This window comes from Oryx dammah, unplaced genomic scaffold (assembly GCF_014754425.2).
Source record: "Oryx dammah isolate SB20612 unplaced genomic scaffold, SCBI_Odam_1.1 HiC_scaffold_13, whole genome shotgun sequence".
Taxonomy (NCBI): domain Eukaryota; kingdom Metazoa; phylum Chordata; class Mammalia; order Artiodactyla; family Bovidae; genus Oryx; species Oryx dammah.
The window spans coordinates 6,351,326-6,370,819 of record NW_024070197.1 but is presented as its reverse complement, the minus strand read 5'-3'; the positions used below and the strand labels follow the sequence as shown (position 1 = coordinate 6,370,819).

The window sequence follows — 19,494 nt, the reverse complement described above, 5'->3', positions numbered from 1 at the left end:
CAATGCCAAAGAATGCACAAACTGCCACACAATTGCACTCATCTCACAGGCTAGTAAAGTGATGCTCAAAATTCTCCAAGCCAGGCTTCAGCAATATGTGAACCATGAACTTCCAGATGTTCAAGCTGGAGATGGTGTTCACTGCAGATGGTGATTGCAGACATCAAATTAAAAGACGCTTAGTCCTTGGAAGGAAAGTTATGACTAGCATAGACAGAAAAGGCAGAGGAACCAGAGATCAAATTGCCAACATCTGCTGGATCATGGAAAAAGCAAGAGAGTTCCAGAAAAACATCTATTTCTGCTTCATTGACTATGCCAAAGCCTTTGACTGTGTGGATCACAAGAAACTTGGACAATTCTGAAAGAGAAGGGAATACCAGACAACCTGACCTGCCTCTTGAGAAACCTATATGCAGGTCAGGAAGCAACAGTTAGAACTGGACATGGAACAACAGACTGGTTCCAAATAGGAAAAGGAGTACGTCAAGGCTGTATATTGTCACCCTGCTTATTTAACTTCTATGCAGAGTACATCATGAGAAATGCTGGGCTGGAAGAAGCACAAGCTGGAATCAAGATTGCTGGGAGAAATATCAGTATACTCAGATATGCAGATGATACCACCCTTATGGCAGAAAGTGAAGAGGAATTAAAAAGCCTCTTGATAAAAGTGAAAGGGGAGAGTCAAAAAGTTGGAGTAAAGCTCAACATTCAGAAAACTAAGATCATGACATCCGATCCTATCACTTCATGGCAAATAGATGGGGAACCAATGGAAACAGTGGCTGACTTTATTTTTCTGGGCTCCAAAATCACTGCAGATGGTGATTGCAGACATCAAATTAAAAGACGCTTAGTCCTTGGAAGGAAAGTTATGACTAGCGTAGACAGCATATTCAAAAGCAGAGACATTACTTTGCCAACAATGGTCCGTCCAGTCAATGCTATGGTTTTTCCAGTGGTCATGTATGGATGTGAGAGTTGGACTATAAAGATAGCTGAGCACCAAAGAATTGATTTTTTGAACTGTGGTGTTGGAGAAGACTCTTGAGAGTCCTTTGGACTGCAGGGAGATCCAACCAGTCCATCCTAAAGAGATCAGTCCTGGGTGTTCATTAGAGGGACTGATGTTGAAGCTGAGACTCCAATACTTTTGCCACTTAATGTGAAGAGTTGACTCATTTGAAAAGACACTGATGGTGGGAGGGATTGAGGGCAGGAAGAGAAGGGGACGACAGAGGATGAGATGGTTGGATGGCATCACCGACTCAATGGACATGGGTTTGGGTGTACTCCGGGAGTTGGTGATGGACAGGGTTGCCTGGCGTGCTGTGGTTCATGGGGCCACAAAGTTGGACACGACTGAGTGACTGCACTGAACTGAACTGAACTGCCCGCTGTGCCAGGACTCTTTGCCTCCCTGCGCTGAGTCGCCCTGCCGCACCCCGCTGCGCCCCCACCCCCAACCCCCTCCACCCCCCCGCCTTCCATTGCTCTTCAAATTCCTTGATTTTATTTGAGGTTTCTCAGGGAGCTCTTATTGATGGAGTTTTATGCTCTGTTACTTAACTGATTCCTTAGGTTCAAAGGAATTTGACTTGACTTGACTCCCTCCTCTTTTAGTACAAAAGGGGACTGAGTTCTAACTCGGATAAGATGGTTTTGGGAGTACAGTCCACCATATTTTCGGTTTGCTGACTTTCGAATAAAGTCGTTTTTCCTGCCCCAGCAACTTGCCTCTCAATCATTGGCCTGTTGTATGGAGAACAGTAGGAGTTTAGAATGTGTACTAAAGGAACAATGCTGTTTTCATCAATTTTTAAAGATGTATTGCTCTTTTTGGCCACATGTTGCAAAGAGCAGACTCAATGGGAAAGACCCTGATGCTGAGAAAGATTATGGGCAGGAGAAGAGGGCAACAGAGGATGCAATGGTTGGATGGCATTACCCACTCAATGAACACAAGTTTGAGAAAACCCTGGGAGATAGTGAAGGACAGGGAAGCCTGGTGTGCTGCAGTTCATGGAGTTGGAAAGAGTCAGATTTGACTTAGTAACTGATCAACGAAAATTGCTCTTTTTAAAGCAATGGCCAGTTCAGTTCAGTTCAGTTCAGTCACTCAGTCGTGTCCGACTCTTTGCGACCCCATGAATCGCAACACGCCAGGTCTCCCTGTCCATCACCATCTCCCGGAGTTCACTCAGACTAACGTCCATCGAGTCCATGATGCCATCCAGCCATCTCATCCTTTGTCGTCCCCTTCTCCTCCTGCCCCCAATCCCTCCCAGCATCAGTCTTTTCCAGTGAGTCAACCCTTCACATGAGGTGGCCAAAGTAGCGGAGTTTCAGCTTTAGCATCATTCCTTCCAAAGAAATCCCAGGGCTGATCTCCTTCAGAATGGACTGGTTGGATCTCCTCGCAGTCCAAGGGACTCTCAAGAGTCTTCTCCAATACCACAGTTCAAAAACATCAATTCTTTGGCGCTCAGCCTTCTTCATAGTCCAACTCTCACATCCATACATGACCACTGGAAAAACCATAGCCTTGACTAGACAGACCTTAGCCGGCAAGGTAATGTCTCTGCTTTGAATATACTATCTAGGTTGGTCATAACTTTTCTTCCAAGGAGTAAGCGTCTTTTAATTTCATGGCTGCAGTCACCATCTGCAGTGATTTTGGAGCCCTCCAAAATAAAGTCTGACACTGTTTCTACTGTTTCCCCATCTATTTCCCATGAAGTGATGGGACCAGATGCCATGATCTTCATTTTCTGAATGTTGAGCTTTAAGCCAACTTTTTCGCTCTCCTCTTTCACTTTCATCAAGAGGCTTTTTAGCTCCTCTTCACTTTCTGCCATAAGGGTGGTGTCATCTGCATATCTGAGGTTATTGATATTTCTCCTGGCAATCTTGATTCCAGCTTGTGCTTCTTCCAGCCCAGCGTTTCTCATGATGTACTCTGCATAGAAGTTAAATAAGCAGGGTGACAATATACAGCCTTGACGTACTCCTTTTCCTATTTGAACCAGTCTGTTGTTCCTTGTCCAGTTCTAACTGTTGCTTCCTGACCTGCATACAGATTTCTCAAGAGGCAGGTTAAGTGGTCTGGTATTCCCATCTCTTGAAGAATTTTCCACAGTTTCTTGTGATCCACACAATCAAAGGCTTTGGCATAGTCAAGAAAGCAGAAATAGATGCTTTTCTGGAACTCTCTTGCTTTTTCCATGATCCAGCAGATGTTGGCAATTTGATCTCTAGTTCATCTGCCTTTTCTAAAATCAGCTTGAACATCTGGGAGTTCACGGTACACATATTGCTGAAGCCTGGCTTAGAGAATTTTGAGCATCGCTATACTAGCCTGTGAGATGCGTGCAATTGTGCGGCAGTTTGAGCATTCTTTGGCATTGCCTTTCTTTGGGACTGGAATGAAAACTGACCTTTTTCAGTCCTGTGGCCACTGCTGAGTTTTCCAAATTTGCTGGCATACCTAGTGCAGCACTTTCACAGCATCATCTTTCAGGATTTGAAACAGCTCAACTGGAATTCCATCACCTCCACTAGCTTTGTTTGTAGTGATGCTTTCTAAGGCCCACTTGACTTCACATTCCAAGATGTCTGGCTCTAGATAAGTGATCACATCATCATGATTATCTGGGTCGTGAAGACCTGTTTTGTACAGTTCTTCCATGTATTTTTGCCACCTCTTCTTAATATCTTCTGCCAATTTCAAAAAAAAAAAAAAAAAGGTACTGGTGGAAGTTCCCATCCCATACCTTAGTCTTGCAGTCTCAGACTGTAGGTTTTGACCTTGTGTCTCTGGAACTGAGCCATGTGGAAAGAGGAAAAGTTGTGATACAGGATGTCAGTGTAAAATGGCACATTTTCCTCAGGGATAGTTTTGTATTTCTTATTTTAGTTTGCAGTACAGAGAGAAATCCAGAAAAATTTCTTGTTTTCTTAAGATGGTTAAATTATTCTAATGGCAGGAAAGGTTCTGCATCCAATTACCGCCCTACAGGAACTCTTCGGAGACCCAGGTTCCCAACCCCTGAATTGCCACGAGCAGGACAGGCAATACCTGCTGACAAAACCATTTATTTATTTATTTATTGCACTTGAAAAATATGTGGATTATTTTCAAATACTTTTTGGTATTGATTTCTCACATAGTTTCACAGTAATAAGAGAGCAGGCCCTGTATGATTTCAATACTTTTTATTTAGGCCATGAAACTTTTGCACCTTGTTTTACCTCATGTTCCAGTGTCTCCTGGTTAATAGTCTATGGGCACTTGAATAAAATTTGTATCCTGCTCTTGTGTGAAAATTGTATAAGTCTTAATTATGTTGAATTGGTTCAGAATTCTTTTCAGGTCTAGTATATTCTACTTTTGTGTCCATTCTATTAATTTTTGAGTTTAATATTGAAATTCCAACTAAAAATCTTAATGTGTCTACTTAAAAAATTGTAATATATAGTGGAACTGTCTGTAACTACTTTCAAAGCCTCATGTAAATGGGTTGTCATACTTTCGTACTTTCAAAAAATTTTAAAAAGGAAAATAAAATCACTATTGAAACTTTTCTACTTGTTAGGAGGACACATCGTAGTTTCCAACATACTGGCCTCCAAAGTTATAAGCTTTTGCCTTAAAAGTGTAATGGGGTGACACAGTGACCTGGGAAGGCCGGCCGCCTCTGCCTGCATGGCGGCGTGGAGCCCCGCTGCAGCGGTGCCTCTGGTCCGCGGAACCCACCAGCTTCCTCCTCTCCACTGTGCCCAGTGCATGTTCTCCTCGCATCCCGAGGGGGAGCTCAAAGTGACCCAAGTCCTCAAAATTTCCAGCAGGCTGTGGGGGAATGTATAAAAGTCAAATTAGATCAGAAGAATTTAAGGAGAAGAGAACTGTCTAGCAGCCAACAGGCACTAAAAGAACTCAAAGGTAGGCATGGATTGCAGATTTTTAAGTCTGTCCCCAAACACTGACCATACCCTGGCTGCTTAGATCTTGTTGCTAAAACACTGGATGAATCTTACTAACAGGGGCTTCCCTTGTGGCTCAGCTGGTAAAGAATCAGCCTGCAATATGGGAGACCTGGGTTAGATCCCTGGCTTGGGAAGATCCCACGCAGAAGGGAAAGACTACCCACGCCAGTGTTCTGGCCTGGAGAATTCCATGGACTGTATAGACCATGAGGTCACAGAGTCAGACACAACTGTGCGACTTTCACTACTACCACCATTCGTTCCTCAACACATGACAAAAAGTTTATTTTGTTCATAGACATTTTCATATTGTAATTATAGAAGAAAATGGCACCCCACTCCAGCACTCTTGCCTGGAAAATCCCATGGACGGAGGAGCCTGGTGGGCTGCAGTCCATGGGGTCGCTAAGAGTCGGACATGACTGAACAACTTCACTTTTCACTTTCCTGCATTGGAGAAGGAAATGGCAACCCACTCCAGTATTCTTGCCTGGAGGACCCCAGGGACAGGGGAGCCTGGTAGGCTGCCATCTATCGGGTCGCACAGAGTCGGACACGACTGAAGTGACTTAGCAGCATGCTATCTATTTAGATGTTAAAGGCAACAAATTTTAAAAAAAACAGGCTGTAATCCAGGGGGCATCACAGAACTGTTAAACACCTCCAGGCCCCTTGCCCGGCCTTGCTCTCGCTCTGCAGATGTGGAAGCCCCTCGCCACGCCCCTCGCCTGCAGCGATTCACCCAGCCCTCAACCCGGAAGCTCCGCCTCAGATTCCGCACGTGCGCAGTTTCCTGCGGAAGGGGAAGGCCGCGAGAGAAGGTCGTTGGGCGGTCCTTGAGTTTTTTTCTCCTCGTGGAAACCTGTGCTGCGTGCTTAGCCCTCTGACCCGCCTTCGCCACACCCATCTTCAGGGGCCTGCTGGTTCTGCGAAAGTAGTATCCCAATATCCCGGCGTCCACCCCAAATAAATCCAGAGGCTGCGGTTGCAGGTCGAGTATTCGAAATCGCTCTGAGGCTTGTCTTTGCCGTTTGCTTTTCGACCTTTGGCCCCAGAGACACCGTCTTTCGGGATATTTTCCTGCTTAAAGCTTAACCGTTAGTACCTACGCCTGTGCCCGGGCGTGAGGGGGATTCGGGCACGTCCACCTCCACCGCCTCACCCTGTCGGCCCCTGGAGGTCGCGTCGACAGCCCCGCTCCCAGAGAAGCCGCGTCCTCTCCCCGATCCTGGGATTCTGGAGAGCCCGCCCGGCCGAGACCCCCCTGGCTCCCAGCCTCTCTGCCCTCGCGTCTCCTCAGGCCGATCGCTCTGCCCCGCAGGCCTCCCTTCCTGGTCAGTCCCTTTTCCTCACCCCTGGGCTGGACGTGTGACACCCAGTGTTTTTCCGTCACGAGTCCGTCTCGTTGGAAAAGGGGCTCTTTTGATAGGCGGGCGTTTCATTTACTCATCGTTTCTGTAGATACGTGGGCGAGGGGGATCAGAAGAAGCAGTGACTGAGAGTGAAAGGCAAACTCAGAAGTGGAAAATAATGAGAGAACCGAACGGGTCCCCCAGGATGGCTGAGGCAGTTGCAAAGGGATGGTAAAATGAAATAGAGTTAGCCCTGAAAGTAGCGGGTGGGTGAAAGAATAATGGACAAAGGCGTGGGATCTCCAGGAGTTGGAGACAAGGAGACAGGGGCCCTGCGTCTGCGGTAGGAGGGCTGACTGGTGATCCTAGGAGAGAAAGAGGGATAGGTGTTGACTAGAAGAGAAGAGAAGGAAGGAAGCCTAGACACCTGGAGTGCCCCAGAGTGGGATTGTAACAGGGAGAGAAGGGGTGTGACTAGAAGGCAGAGAGGGAGCAGAGTTGGAGAAAGAAAGAGACAGATGTATAGATGTTTAGGACAGTTAGAAGGGTGGGGGTTCGGAGAAGAGCAGCAAGAGGAGAAACAAGTTGCCAAGGTGGGGCAGGCCAGGTGTGAGGGAAGAAATAGGAGGGCAGAAACAGCATCCCACCTGAGGCAGTGGACACCAAAGGACTGTTCCACATAGTGAGGTCTTCCTGTTTTTGTGGTTGTGACGAACGAAGGGGGAATGTTGATTCTAAGCCTGAAGCAGCCTGTTTTCCACTTGCCAGATCAACTTCTAAAAACTTCCATTGTCTGAGGAAGAAGCTGGGAAGAGGAGGAAAAAAGGCAAGAAAAGAGGAATGGCTCTTTCTCAGGTAAAATCATATTCTCAGTTGATTCTCAGTCTGTCCTTCCTGAAATCCCTTCTTTGGACTTACTAATCATCTCTGACTGTGCGTATCCTTCCTGACACCTGTACTTGCACACTCACCAGGGAACTTCCCTCAGGGCCTGTCGTCTCCACTTAGATCCCATTGCTGGGGTCCAGCCCTGGTGGATCCAGGGTAATTCAAAGGGGAGACGGAGTCGGCATCCTAGGAAAGAGCTAATTAATTACAGATATATAGAGAGATTAGGAAAGAATAGTGTAGTAGGAAAATTAGTGGAGAAAAAGATGCTGAATAACTTGGTTTACGTGGAAAACCAATAAAACTCCAAGACAAGGAGTTTGCACCATCTACGTAGGCCACTGGCACCCACTTGAATAGCGGAGGGTGCCCCCCCCTTGGGCTCCCTCTCACGTGGGTCTTAGAAGCCAGGGCAAGTAAGTGGACATGGTGAGCCTCCACGCTCCAGTTGGGAATTCAGCCAGAAAAGAAGAGAACGAGAAGAGACCACACGGGGGAAACCAGACATTCCAGGAACTGGTCAAAACTTTATTTTCCAAGAAAGCTTTTTATACTTTTTTGGTTATACATAGAGATCAATGGATAATACAAAGTCATGCGGGGTCCGTCACGTGAGGTCAGCAATGGATAATACAAAGTCGTGTGGGGTCAATCACGTGAGGTCAGCAGACCTCGCCAGGCATGTATACAGAGGTCTTAGGTGGCTTTACATCATCTTCTGGCCAGGAGGCCTGCTAACATTTTATGAACCTTTCTGATGATGATTAGTCAACCAAGAAATGTATTTTTCCAAAGGTGATTTTCTGAAGTCAGGCACCACCCTCCAAAGGCACCAGATAAAGTTGCATTTCTACAGGGCAAAGGTGCAGTGGGCTATAATCAAGAAAAGAATTTACTTAGCCTAAGGTCTAACATAAATAATATCAAGGTTAATACTTATTTCTCCTATATTCTAGTTATATTCATTAATGTGTATAAGGGGCAAGGGATATGGAGACTTAGCAGCAAATATTGGCTCAATGATGAAACCCTCCACCGATATAATTTCTAACTAACTTGCTAATACTATACTAATAATCTTGTAACTTCTCAAGAGAATCTGTTTTTAGAAAGTTTAAAGCATCTCGTGCCTCTCACGGTTGGGAGGTTGTAAACAATCACATGTGGCCAGATGAGCCTTCAGAGGAGTTTGTAAGTTGAAACACTCTTGTCACACCCAGGAATTTTTATTAACTGGAGCTGTAAGTTAACTCCTTCTCTGAGAGAGGTGGTGGGGGACAGCCCCCAGTAAAGTCAGAGGTGTAGGAGAGAGCATAAAGCAGTAAAGTAGGCAGACTCTGGTTTTAGGGGTAGATGCTCGGGAACAGGGGGTCTCCTGAGGCTTGATCCCACCTTTGCGTATGCCGAGCTTCCTTCCTCATGATCTTTGTCACAGGCGGAGTTCCTCATGCTGGCTCCCGGCATCCCATCTCCCCATGACCCATTGGCCTGGACCTTGTGTGGAGGGCACCATCCTGGGCAGGGCTTCACACCCACAGGTTTGAGAAGGGGTCTCAGTGCTGTTGGGCAGCAGGGATTGCCTTGGGTCCTTCTGGATGTGCAGTCTGCTCTCTGTCAATCAGGATTAAGAAGCTGTGGGTGGAAGTCAGGTATTAACATGCACAGTACCTGGTAAAAATTGGAAGTAGACCTAAAAAGGGAAATTTGTTCTAAGGTAATTGAAGCTAAGTGAGTGAGTCAGTGACTTCAAAATCTCGATTGGAAATGGGATGGAGAGTTCAGAATCAGGTATCATTGATAAAGGGTGTGCTATTCCATCATCTGTTTGAAACTGTGACATGAATCTAAATCTCTGAGAGCTAGAAATTCAGTCATTGCCTTCATTCTTCAGATTTTGTCTTTTCACTGTGTTCATTTTGTGGTTTGGCACAGAGATGTTTTTACTTTTGATGCAGGTGAGGTTTCCTCTTCATTGTTTAACCCATAGATTCACCATTTGTTATGGCACTGTCTTTTTTCCACTGGGTTTTCTTAGCATCCTTGTCATTAGATTTTAAATATATGCAAATGGTTATTTCTGAACATTCCCTTTTGTTACCCTTGTGTATAAATCCATGTTTATGCCAGTACTATGCCATCTGGATGATACTGTGTATGGCTTGAAATTTTAAAAAGGGTGGCCTTCATCTTTCATCTTTGTACTTATTGAAGAGTGTTTTCGCAGTTTGTGGTCCCCTTGAGATTCTTTATGACTTCTGGCAAGTTTTTACTATTTCTGCAAACATTTCTATTGTACGTTTCATAATGAATTCATTAAATCTGTGGAATACTTTGAGTAACTTGGAACTATATAGTACTGAGATTTCCAGTCCATGACTACTAGATTTATTTGTTTATTTTGGATTTCTTTTAGAAATGGTTAAATAGTTTTCAGTGTATATGTTTCACCTCCTTGGTGAATTATTCCTAAATATTTCATCCATTTTTAGTACAATAGTAAATAAAATTGTTATGTGATTTTTTTTTTTAACATGGTTCATTGTGTATAGAAATGCAGCTGATTTGCACATTGACTTTTGTATCCTGCAAGTTTGCTAAAGTTGCTATTTGATGTAGCAGGGGTTTTTTTGTGTCTGTGTGGAATCTACAGTTTATACATAAAAGACCTTGTCCTCTAGGGAAGAAGGTAACTTTCTAATTTTTCACTTTGGGAAGCTTTGATTTCTTTTTCTTGTGTAATTGCTCTGGTTAGGGGTTTCAGTCTTCTGTTGAACAGTGATGCAGAGTGCACGTCCTTGCCTCCTTCCCTATCTCAGAGGAAAATTTTTCAGTCTTTCACCATTGAGAACAATGTTAGGTGTGCTCTTTTCATACATCATATATTTTAGTTTGAGATACTTGTTTTGAAAACAAAACAAAACCCCCAAATGGATGGGAATGAATCAAAAGTGTGAACAGAGATGAGATCTCATGGCAGCGAGGAAAGCACAACATTAATAGTGGTTGGAAACCTCTTATAATGGTACATAGAGATGATAGCTTACGGTGAACAACGTCAGATTCATGATTTCTGAAAAAGAAGATATAATTTTGGGACCAGGGACTAAGCTTGATCACTCAAGAGCTTTTGTGTAGCAGAGTTTTATTAAAGTATGAAATGGGACAGAGAAAGCTTCTGACATAGACATCAGAAGGGGGATGGAGAATGCCCCCCCTTGCTAGTCTTAGCAAGGTACTGTATACTTTCTCAATTAGTTATTTCAGTAAGTCAAAGAATGTCTCAAGGTCGTAAAGGTCTTACCAGACCCATGCCCAGAATTTACATTTCAAGATGACAGGATTAGTCAGAAGTTTCTCAAGAAGGAGAAACCTGTCCTCAAGCAGGAAACATTGTTGTTATATTATCTTCAGTTCAGTGCAGTCACTCAGTCGTGTCCGATTCTTTGCAGTGCCATGAATTGCAGCACGCCAGGCTTCCCTGTCCATCACCAACTCCCAGAGTTCACTCAAATTCATGTCCATCGAGTTGGTGATGCCATCCAGCCATCTCATCCTCTGTTGTCCCCTTCTCCTCCTGCCCCCAACCCTTCCAGCATCACAGTCTTTTCCAATGAGACAGCTCTTCACATGAGGTGGCCAAAGTATTGGAGTTTCAGTTTTAGCATCGTTCCTTCCAAAGAACACCCAGGACTGATCTCCTTTAGAATGGACTGGTTGGATCTCCTTGCAGTCCAAGGGACTCTCAAGAGTCTTCTCCAACACCACAGTTCAAAAGCATCAATTCTTTGGTGCTCAGCCTTCTTCACATACATGATCACTGGAAAAACCATAGCCTTGACTAGACGGACCTTTGTAGGCAAAGTAATGTCTCTGCTTAGTACAGAGTTTAAGCGGAGTTGTTTTGTTGTGTAATCATCAGCTCTGGGCTTAAAGAAAAAAAGTTTGTCCTTTTCTCCTCCTTGATAATTCCAGACCGCTTTCTATCCTCCTCGAGGACCTCAGACCCCTTTCTCCTCCTCAAGAGCCCCAGACCCCTTTCTCCTCCTCGGGTACCCCAGACTTCTCAGCCTACCTAGGAATTGACTCTCTCAGCTCTTTGGCCAAAGAGAAGTTTGTTTATTAAAGTCCCAGAGGAAGCTTAACCTTTCCCCGAGTCCTCAGCCTGTCCTTCAACATGTATCATGTGTTCTTTCATCCGCCAGTGGTGCTGCAGTTCCATCAGACACAAAGGCACGGTTTGTATCCACAACACTCGCCATCTCCCTGCTGTGAGCTGGTTGTTCTTGAGTGTGAGGAGCATGAGGTAGGCTGCCTTGCTCCCTCTTCTCTCTTTGTGGGCTTGGACCTATTGGCTACTCAATTCTTAGTCCATATAGATCAGAGCTGATGTCCCAAGTGTCTAACCCCTGATCCGGTGCTGCTTTCATTGCAGTTTCATATTTGGAAGATAGAATCGAAAAATGGGAAAGTACTTAGCCCTGTCTGCCTCTTGAGATCGCTCATCCATTTCTGCTATTCTCCTTTTGCTGCCATACATGTCAGGGTGTGTGGAATAAGCTGGTGGATTGGATCTTCTGTGCCTGTTACTTAGGAAAACTGTAAGGACAGCAGTCCAACAAAGGGAAGATGTGTGAATCTTTCAGGCTCTTAGCTTGGCATCTCTGGGTGGACCAAATAGTCCCATCTCAAGGGCTTAGGATATGAGACCCCCACATCTCATAGTTTTCCACTCTTGTACTGGTCTATCTAGTCTGGGAGTGTAGACTCTTCCTGACTTTGCCTTCTCCTTCAGGTCAGTTCAGTTCAGTTCAGTTCAATGGCTAAGTCGTGTCCGACTCTTTGTGACCCCATGAATTTCAGCACGCCAGGCCTCCCTGTTCATCACCCATCTCCCGGAGCTCACTCAGACTCACGTCCATTGAGTCCGTGATGCCATCCAGCCACCTCATCCTCAGTCGTCCCCTTCTCCTCCTGCCCCCAATGCCTCCCAGCATCAAAGTCTTTTCCAGTGAGTCAACTCTTCTCATGAGGTGGCCAGAGTTCTGGAGTTTCAGCTTTAGCATCATTCCTTCCAAAGAAATCGCAGGGATGATCTCCTTCAGAATGGACGGGCTGGATCTCCTTGCAGTCCAAGGGACTCTCAAGAGTCTTCTCCAACACCACAGTTCAAAAGCATCAATTCTTTGGCGCTCAACCTTCTTCATAGTCCAACTCTCACATCCATACATGACCACAGGGAAAACCATAGCCTTGACTAGACGGACCTTAGTCGCCAAAGTAATTTCTCTGCTTTTGAATATACTATCTAGGTTGGTCAAAACTTTTCTTCCAAGGAGTAAGCGTCTTTTAATTTCATGGCTGCAGTCACCATCAACAGTGTTTGGAGCCCCCCAAAATAAAGTCTGACACTGTTTCTACTGTTTCCCCATCTATTTCCCATGAAGTGATGGGACTGGAAGCCATGATATTCGTTTTCTGAATGTTGAGCTTTAAGCCAACTTTTTCGCTCTCCTCTTTCACTTTCATCAAGAGGCTTTTTAGCTCCTCTTCACTTTCTGCCATAAGGGTGGTGTCATCTGCATATCTCAGGTTATTGATATTTCTCCCGGCAATCTTGATTCCAGCTTGTGTTTCTTCCAGTCCAGCCTTTCTCATGATGTACTCTGCATATAAGTTGAATAAACAGGGTGACAATATACAGCCTTGACGTACTCCTTTTCCTCTTTGGAACCAGTCTGTTGTTCCATGTCCTGATCTAACTGTTGCTTCCTGACCTGCATACAGATTTCTCAAGAGGCAGGTCAGGTGGTCTGTTATTCCCATCTTTTTCAGAATTTTCCACAGTTTCTTGTGATCCACACAGTGAAAGGCTTTGGCATAGTCGATAAAGCAGAAATAGATGTTTTTCTGGAACTCTCTTGCCTTTTCCCTGAACCAGCGGATGTTGGCAATTTGATCTCTGGTTCCTCTGCCTTTTCTAAAACCAGCTTGAACATCAGGGAGTTCATGGTTCACATATTGTTGAGGCCTGGCTTGGAAAATTTTGAGTATTACTTTGCTAGCATGTGATATGCATGCAATTGTGCAGTAGTTTGAGCATTCTTTGGCATTGCCTTTCTTTGGAATTGGAACGAAAACTGACCTTTTGCAGTCCTGCAGCCACTGCTGAGTTTTCCAAATTTGTGGGCATATTGAGTGCAGCACTTTTACAGCATCATCTTTCAGGATTTGAATCAGCTCAATTGGAATTCCATCACCTTCACTAGCTTTGTTCATAGTGATGCTTTCCAAGGCCCACTTGACTTCACATACCAAGATGTCTGGCTCTAGATTAGTGATCACATCATCATGATTATCTGGGTCGTGAAGATCTTTTTTGTACAGTTCTTCCATGTATTTTTGCCACCTCTTCTTAATATCTTCTGCTTCTGTTAGGTCCATACCATTTCTGTCCTTTATTGAACTCATCTTTGCATGAAATGTTCCCTTTGTATCTCTAATGTTCTTGAAGAAATCTCTAGTCTTCCCCAATCTGTTGTTTTCCTCTATTTATTTGCATTGAATGCTGAAGAAGGCTTTCTTATCTCTTTTTGCTATTCTTTGGAACTCTGCATTCATATGCTTATATCTTTCGTTTTCTCCTTTGCTTCGCCTCTCTTCTTTTCACAGCTATTTGTAAGGCCTCCCCAGACAGCCATTTTGCTTTTTTGCATTTCTTTTCCATGGGGATGGTCTTGATCCCTGTCTCCTGTACAATGTCATGAACCTCATTCCATAGTTCATCAGGCACTCTATCTATCAGATCTAGTCCCTTAAATCTATTTCTCACTTCCACTGTATAATCATAAGGAATTTGATTTAGGTCATACCTGAATGGTCTCTCAGCTTTCCCTACTTTCTTCAATTTAAGTCTGAATTTGGCAATAAGGAGTTCATGATCTGAGCCACAGTCCGCTCCCGGTCTTGTTTTTGCGGACTGTATAGAGCTTCTCCATCTTTGGCTGCATGAAATAAAATCAATCTGATTTCGGTGTTGACCATCTGGTGATGTCCATGTGTAGAGTCTTCTCTTGTGTTGTTGGAAGAGGGTGTTTGCTATGACCAGTGCATTTTCTTGGCAAAACTCTATTAGTCTTTGCCCTGCTTCATTCCGCATTCCAAGGCCAAATTTGCCTCTTACTCCAGGTGTTTCTTGACTTCCTACTTTTGCATTCCAGTCCCCTGTAATGAAAAGGACATCTTTTTTGGGTGTTATTTCTAAAAGGTCTTGTAGGTCTTCATAAAACTGTTCAACTTCAGCTTCTTTAGCATTACTGGTTGGGGCATAGACTTGGATCACTGTGATATTGAATGGTTTGCCTTGGAGATGAACAGAAATCATTCTGTCGTTTTTGAGATTGCATCCAAGTACTGCAGTTCAGTCTCTTTTGTTGGCCATGATGGCTACTCCATTTCTTCTGAGGTATTCCTGCCCTTAGTAGTAGATATAATGGTCATCTGAGTTAAATTCACCCATTCCAGTTCATTGTAGTTCGCTGATTCCTAAAATGTCAATGTTCACCCTTGCAATCTCTTGTTTGACCACTTCCAATTTGCCTTGATTCATGGACCTGACATTCCAGGTTCCTATGCAATATTGCTCTTACAACATCAGCTTAGTGCCGCCTTCTCCTTAGTTTGTATAATTTTTCCTTTTAAATTTGATTTTGAAGTATGTGGCTCTAGGGTCTGAAGTCATGTCCAGTTTCTTTGCTGTGGTAATCCGCCTGTGTTCACGGGGCAGCTCCTCATGGACTCTCTGTGGTATGGGTTTACTGGGTAAGAGGAAATTTTTAAAGGAGAATACTTTCCCTTATTGGTTGTAATATTTTCCTGCTGCATACAGAATTACCACTTGAAGCTACTTAGTACAGTGGTCAGCGTGTTCTATGATATGAGAAAGTATCTGAGACCTTGACCTCTACATGTTTTTCTGCCTTTGAGTGATGTCAGAGAAGCCTGCGTGAAGGGCACTGTGATAGTGTTGTTCACATGTACTATCACCATGCCCTTTCAGCCTCACCAAGAGGTGTAGGAAATTCTCCTGACAAGGGTACTGTCCAGGTTCACACCCTCATATTTGTGAGGCTGTTGAGTAAACTGTTGCTGATGTTGCATGCTGGTCACCTGGGTGCTCTTGATCATTCTCCCTCCACACTTAATTTTGTAGCAACTTAATGAAAGAGCTTATGTAGTGAAGTGATAACTTCAGTGATGAAACATCATTTGTTTTTTTCCAAGGCATAGCTACTTTCCTTTTATTAATATTTGTATGCATTATAAATGATTGTCTTTTATTTTTGTCATTAAGTTTCTATTTAATGTTACTGTTTGTATTTTGTTTGCCATATGTGGGATGGTTGGTTAAGAAAGCTCCCCCACCCCTGTGGTGGAATTGGTGATCAGTACTTTTTAGAGTTCTTTATGTATTCTTGATGATTTAAACTATTATTGAATATATGCTTGGTAATTTTTTTGTATTACAGTGTACGTTGTTTTTTCACTGCTGAGGATGGTTTACTGCACAATATTTGGTAATTAGGATGTGTGCAATTTAACTCTTTTTAGTTTGTTGGCGTGAGCTTTTGGTGTCTATCTGATAAATCATTGGTGAATCTACTGTCAAGAATCACTTTTAGGTTATCTATACGAAATTGTGAATGGTAGGCAAACTTATTGTGATAATCGTTTCACAGTATACGTATCAGTTAATTTTTTCTCTGTAGCTTAAACTTACACAATGATATTTGTCATTGTAAGAGTTGCTTATACAACCCCCTTTATGTCACTGTTAAAGAGTTGGGTTTAGAAAGGGGAAATAATTAAAACATGTTGGATAAAAGAAACAATAATGCAGTTTATAATCATTTAAAGTGTCTTGCTCTTAAAAGGCTGTGTTTAGTCACCCAAATGATCACATCCCTTAAGTCCTCTATCTCAGACACCCAGGTACTGACCCTGAGTTTGTTGAACTGAGCACTATGCGAAGTTTGCTGTTTTGTAGCGTGTGAGTAGGGAATGGCCCATTTCTACCCAGGCAGTTTTGTATTTGTAATATAGAGAGTAGTCCCATTCTTGTTCCCTAAAACTGCTCAAGTTCCCAGATCCCTGAATTGCTTCAGCCTCACTAGCAGGATCTGAGCACAACATGCTGTGAAAAACAGCTTTTTATTGAGAATAAGCCCTTTTAGTCTTAAGAGGAAGTATCTTGGCTTCCGACATAACTTGAAGGTTTTACCTGAGCTGTGTTACAACGGTAACCTAATGCTGTCAAGGTAACAGGCCCCGCCCCCTCCGCGCCCCGCCCCTCCCAGGAACTCTGCGCACAGCGGGTGCTCGCTCCGCCCCTGGTCGGAAGCCGCGGCTCTAAAACCAAAAGCTCTTTCCCACAGAGCCGGAAGTGGGAGAGCGCGGAGCCAGGTCCCCGAGCGGCGCCTACGCTTCCTTCGAGTAAGTTTGCAGAACTCGCCACCCCTCCAGTCCCCACCTCCGCCCCCGCTCACTCGTCCTCATGGTGTGGAAATTGCCAGCGACCTGAAAACCCTGGCACCCGGTGCTCGGCCCCGAATAAACGCTGCGGCTGCCGTTACGGCCCAGTTATCTTTTCGTTCGGGTTTTAAGTGTTGCTGAGGCGTTTTCGGCCCTCGGTGCGCGTAGACACCGCCTCTGGCGACATTTTCCTGCTTAAAACCCTTTTTGACCTCTCGCCTTGCCAAGTAAAGCCCTCTCTCGCGAGTTGGAGTCGCGCCCGCCGCGTCGCCTTCTCGACCGCTGGAGGCAGAGCCCAGATAGGCCGCGCCCTCTCCCCGGTCCCGGGATTCCGGAGAGGCCGCCCCGCTCCTGAGCCCCCTCCCTCCCAGCCCCTCTGTCCTCGCGTCTCCTGAGGCCCCACAGCGGCCCCCTTTCCTGTCAGCCCGTCCCCTCATCCCGCATAGGGTCGGTGACCTGGGCCAGCCATGTGACAGCCAGTGCTGTTCCATGCCGAATTCAACTCGGGGGAAAAGGTGCTCTTCCGGTCCGGAGGCGTCTCGTTCTGTCGCCCACTCAGTATATTCAGGCGGCAGGAGGATCAGGAGAAGCAGAGTCAGAAGGACTGAGAGAAATAACTGAAACTGAGGAGAAAAGCATCAGGGAGAACCAATGGGAAAACAGAATGGCTGAGGGATTTGCAAAGGGATAGTCAAGTCAAAGAGGTTAAGCCTTGAAAATAGCCAAGTGAATAAAATAGAGAAGTATTAATAAATTAGAAAGCCAGATCTCCAGGGATTGGAAAACAGGATAGGGAGAACTGCCCTATGTCTCAGTGATAGGAGCGGGGAGGCGAAGGGCGATGAGGGACGTCAGAGGTGGAGAGTCCCTAACTGGGTTTTGGCCGGGTTTGAGTCCAGGCCTCTTGGGTTAGAGTCCCGAGTTGTGTTTTCACCCGGTTGGAGTCCCGCCACAAGGGTTCAAGTCTCAATCTGAGGTGGCCGGTTTTATGGTGTTGGCAGAGAAAGGTAAGGAGCAGAGGAGGAAAGGGCTGGAAGTAAGCATAGCCACATGGCTTGCCAGAGAGTGGGGAGGAAGGGAGAGTCACAGCGAGAGAAGGGGAGTAATCTGGAGCGCAGAGAGGGAGCAGAAATGGGGGAAGAAAGAGGCAGACATAGGTATGGATTTTTGAAAGACTCAGGAAGGTTGGAGAGCATTTCGAGGGGGAACGAATTGCAGCAGCCTGGACAGGACACGTGTGAAGGAGGAAATAGGAGAGGAATAGCAGGAGAGCAGAGGGGGAGAAAGAGACACCGAGACCCAGATGAAATAGGGAGCTAGGTGAACAGAGGGGTAAGCTCGATCCAGGTGTGGCCAGTTGTTTGGATACAGATGATTTTTTTAGTTATACAGAGGAGGATGAGAATTTCAAAACTCCTGTCTATAAGGCTTCTGTCTTTTTTTATTACTTGTGGCAGAAGATGACTTTCATTTGCAAACCCTGTTGAGCCTGGGGCAGTGGCTTGATTCACTGAGCTGTGAGTGACCCCCTTCCCTTGTCCTATCATAAGAGAGAGGTCAGGGAAGAAGAGACCTGGGGCAAGAAATGACTGACTCTAAAGTGTCAATCTGGTAGCTTTTTTTTTTTTTTTTTTTTGGTTGAATTTTTTTGGCTGTGCTGTGCCATGGGCTCAGGAGTTGTGACTCCCAGGTTCTAAAGCACAGGCTCAGTAGTTGTGTACAGGCTTAGTTGCTTGTACTTGTGGGATCTTCATGAACCAAGGATAGAATCTATGTCCCCTGCATTGTCAGGCAGATTCTTATCCACTGTATCATTATTGGGTAGCATTTTTAAAGGAACTTTTTTTTTTTTTTTTTAAACGGATTCACATTTTCTGTTTTCTTTATGTATGGTGCTTTTTGTAGCTTGGAATAGGTTTTAATTCATTCAGTTTCTGTACTCATTTTTAACTTCAGAAATAACCTTTTTTAGTTTCCAGTATTCTAGTCTTATCATTCTTTTCTAAATATGGTTATTCTCCACATTTTTTTAAACTTTGACACCAGATTTTTAGATTAAAAATAATTCTCAGGGTTTTTTTTTTTTTTTTTCAGATATTTTTTCAGATTCATTCCTTGCCTGAGTGCTTTCTTCCCTTCATCTCATACATTTCAAATTTTCCTTGGTAAGCAGTAAATCATCTTAGACTATTTTGTGCCATACTTAGCAAAAGTGTCACCTCATTTATCAGTTCTAATGAGGTTGATGAACCTAGAGCCTATCATACAGAGTGAAATAAGTCAGAAAGAGAAAGACAAATACTGTATATTAATGCATGTATATGGAATTTAGAAAGATGGTACCAGTGATCCTACATGCAGGGCAACAAAGGGAGACACAGATGTAAAGAAAAGACTTTTGGACTCAGTGGGAGAAGGTAAGGGTGGGATGATTTGAGAGAACAGCACTGAAACATGTAAATTACCATATGTAAAACAGAATGATCAGTGCAAGTTCAGTGCACGAAGCAGGGCACCCAAAGCCAGTGCTCTGGAACAACCCAGAGAGATCTTGTGAGGAGGGAGGTGGAAGAGGGTTCAGAATTGGGAGGTGGCTGCTTCTGCTGCTAAGTCCTGTCAGTCGTGTCCAACTCTGTGCGACTCCATAGACGGCAGCCCAACAGGCTCCTCTGTCCCTGGGATTCTCCAGGCAAGAATACTGTGGTGGGTTGCCATTTCCTTCTCCAATGCATGAAAG

At 44.6% G+C, this 19,494-nt stretch overlaps 1 protein-coding gene and 1 pseudogene across 4 annotated transcripts in view; both read left to right on the top strand.

Moving 5' to 3' along the window:
* The first annotated feature begins 4,656 nt into the window (after positions 1–4,656).
* LOC120872056 lies at positions 4,657–5,077 on the top strand (annotated as a pseudogene).
* A 1,865-nt stretch (positions 5,078–6,942) lies between these two features.
* The window catches only part of LOC120872006 (zinc finger protein 860-like), a 147,095-nt gene continuing 134,543 nt past the window's right edge, over positions 6,943–19,494 (top strand). For 3 of the 4 annotated variants that reach the window (XR_005723146.1, XR_005723147.1, XM_040252145.1), the window contains exon 1: positions 6,943–7,196. The gene's annotated coding sequence lies outside the window, so the exon portion shown is untranslated. Of the gene's footprint in view, positions 7,197–18,863; positions 18,923–19,494 lie in introns of all 4 variants that reach the window. The other variant, XR_005723148.1, reaches the window with a different exon arrangement.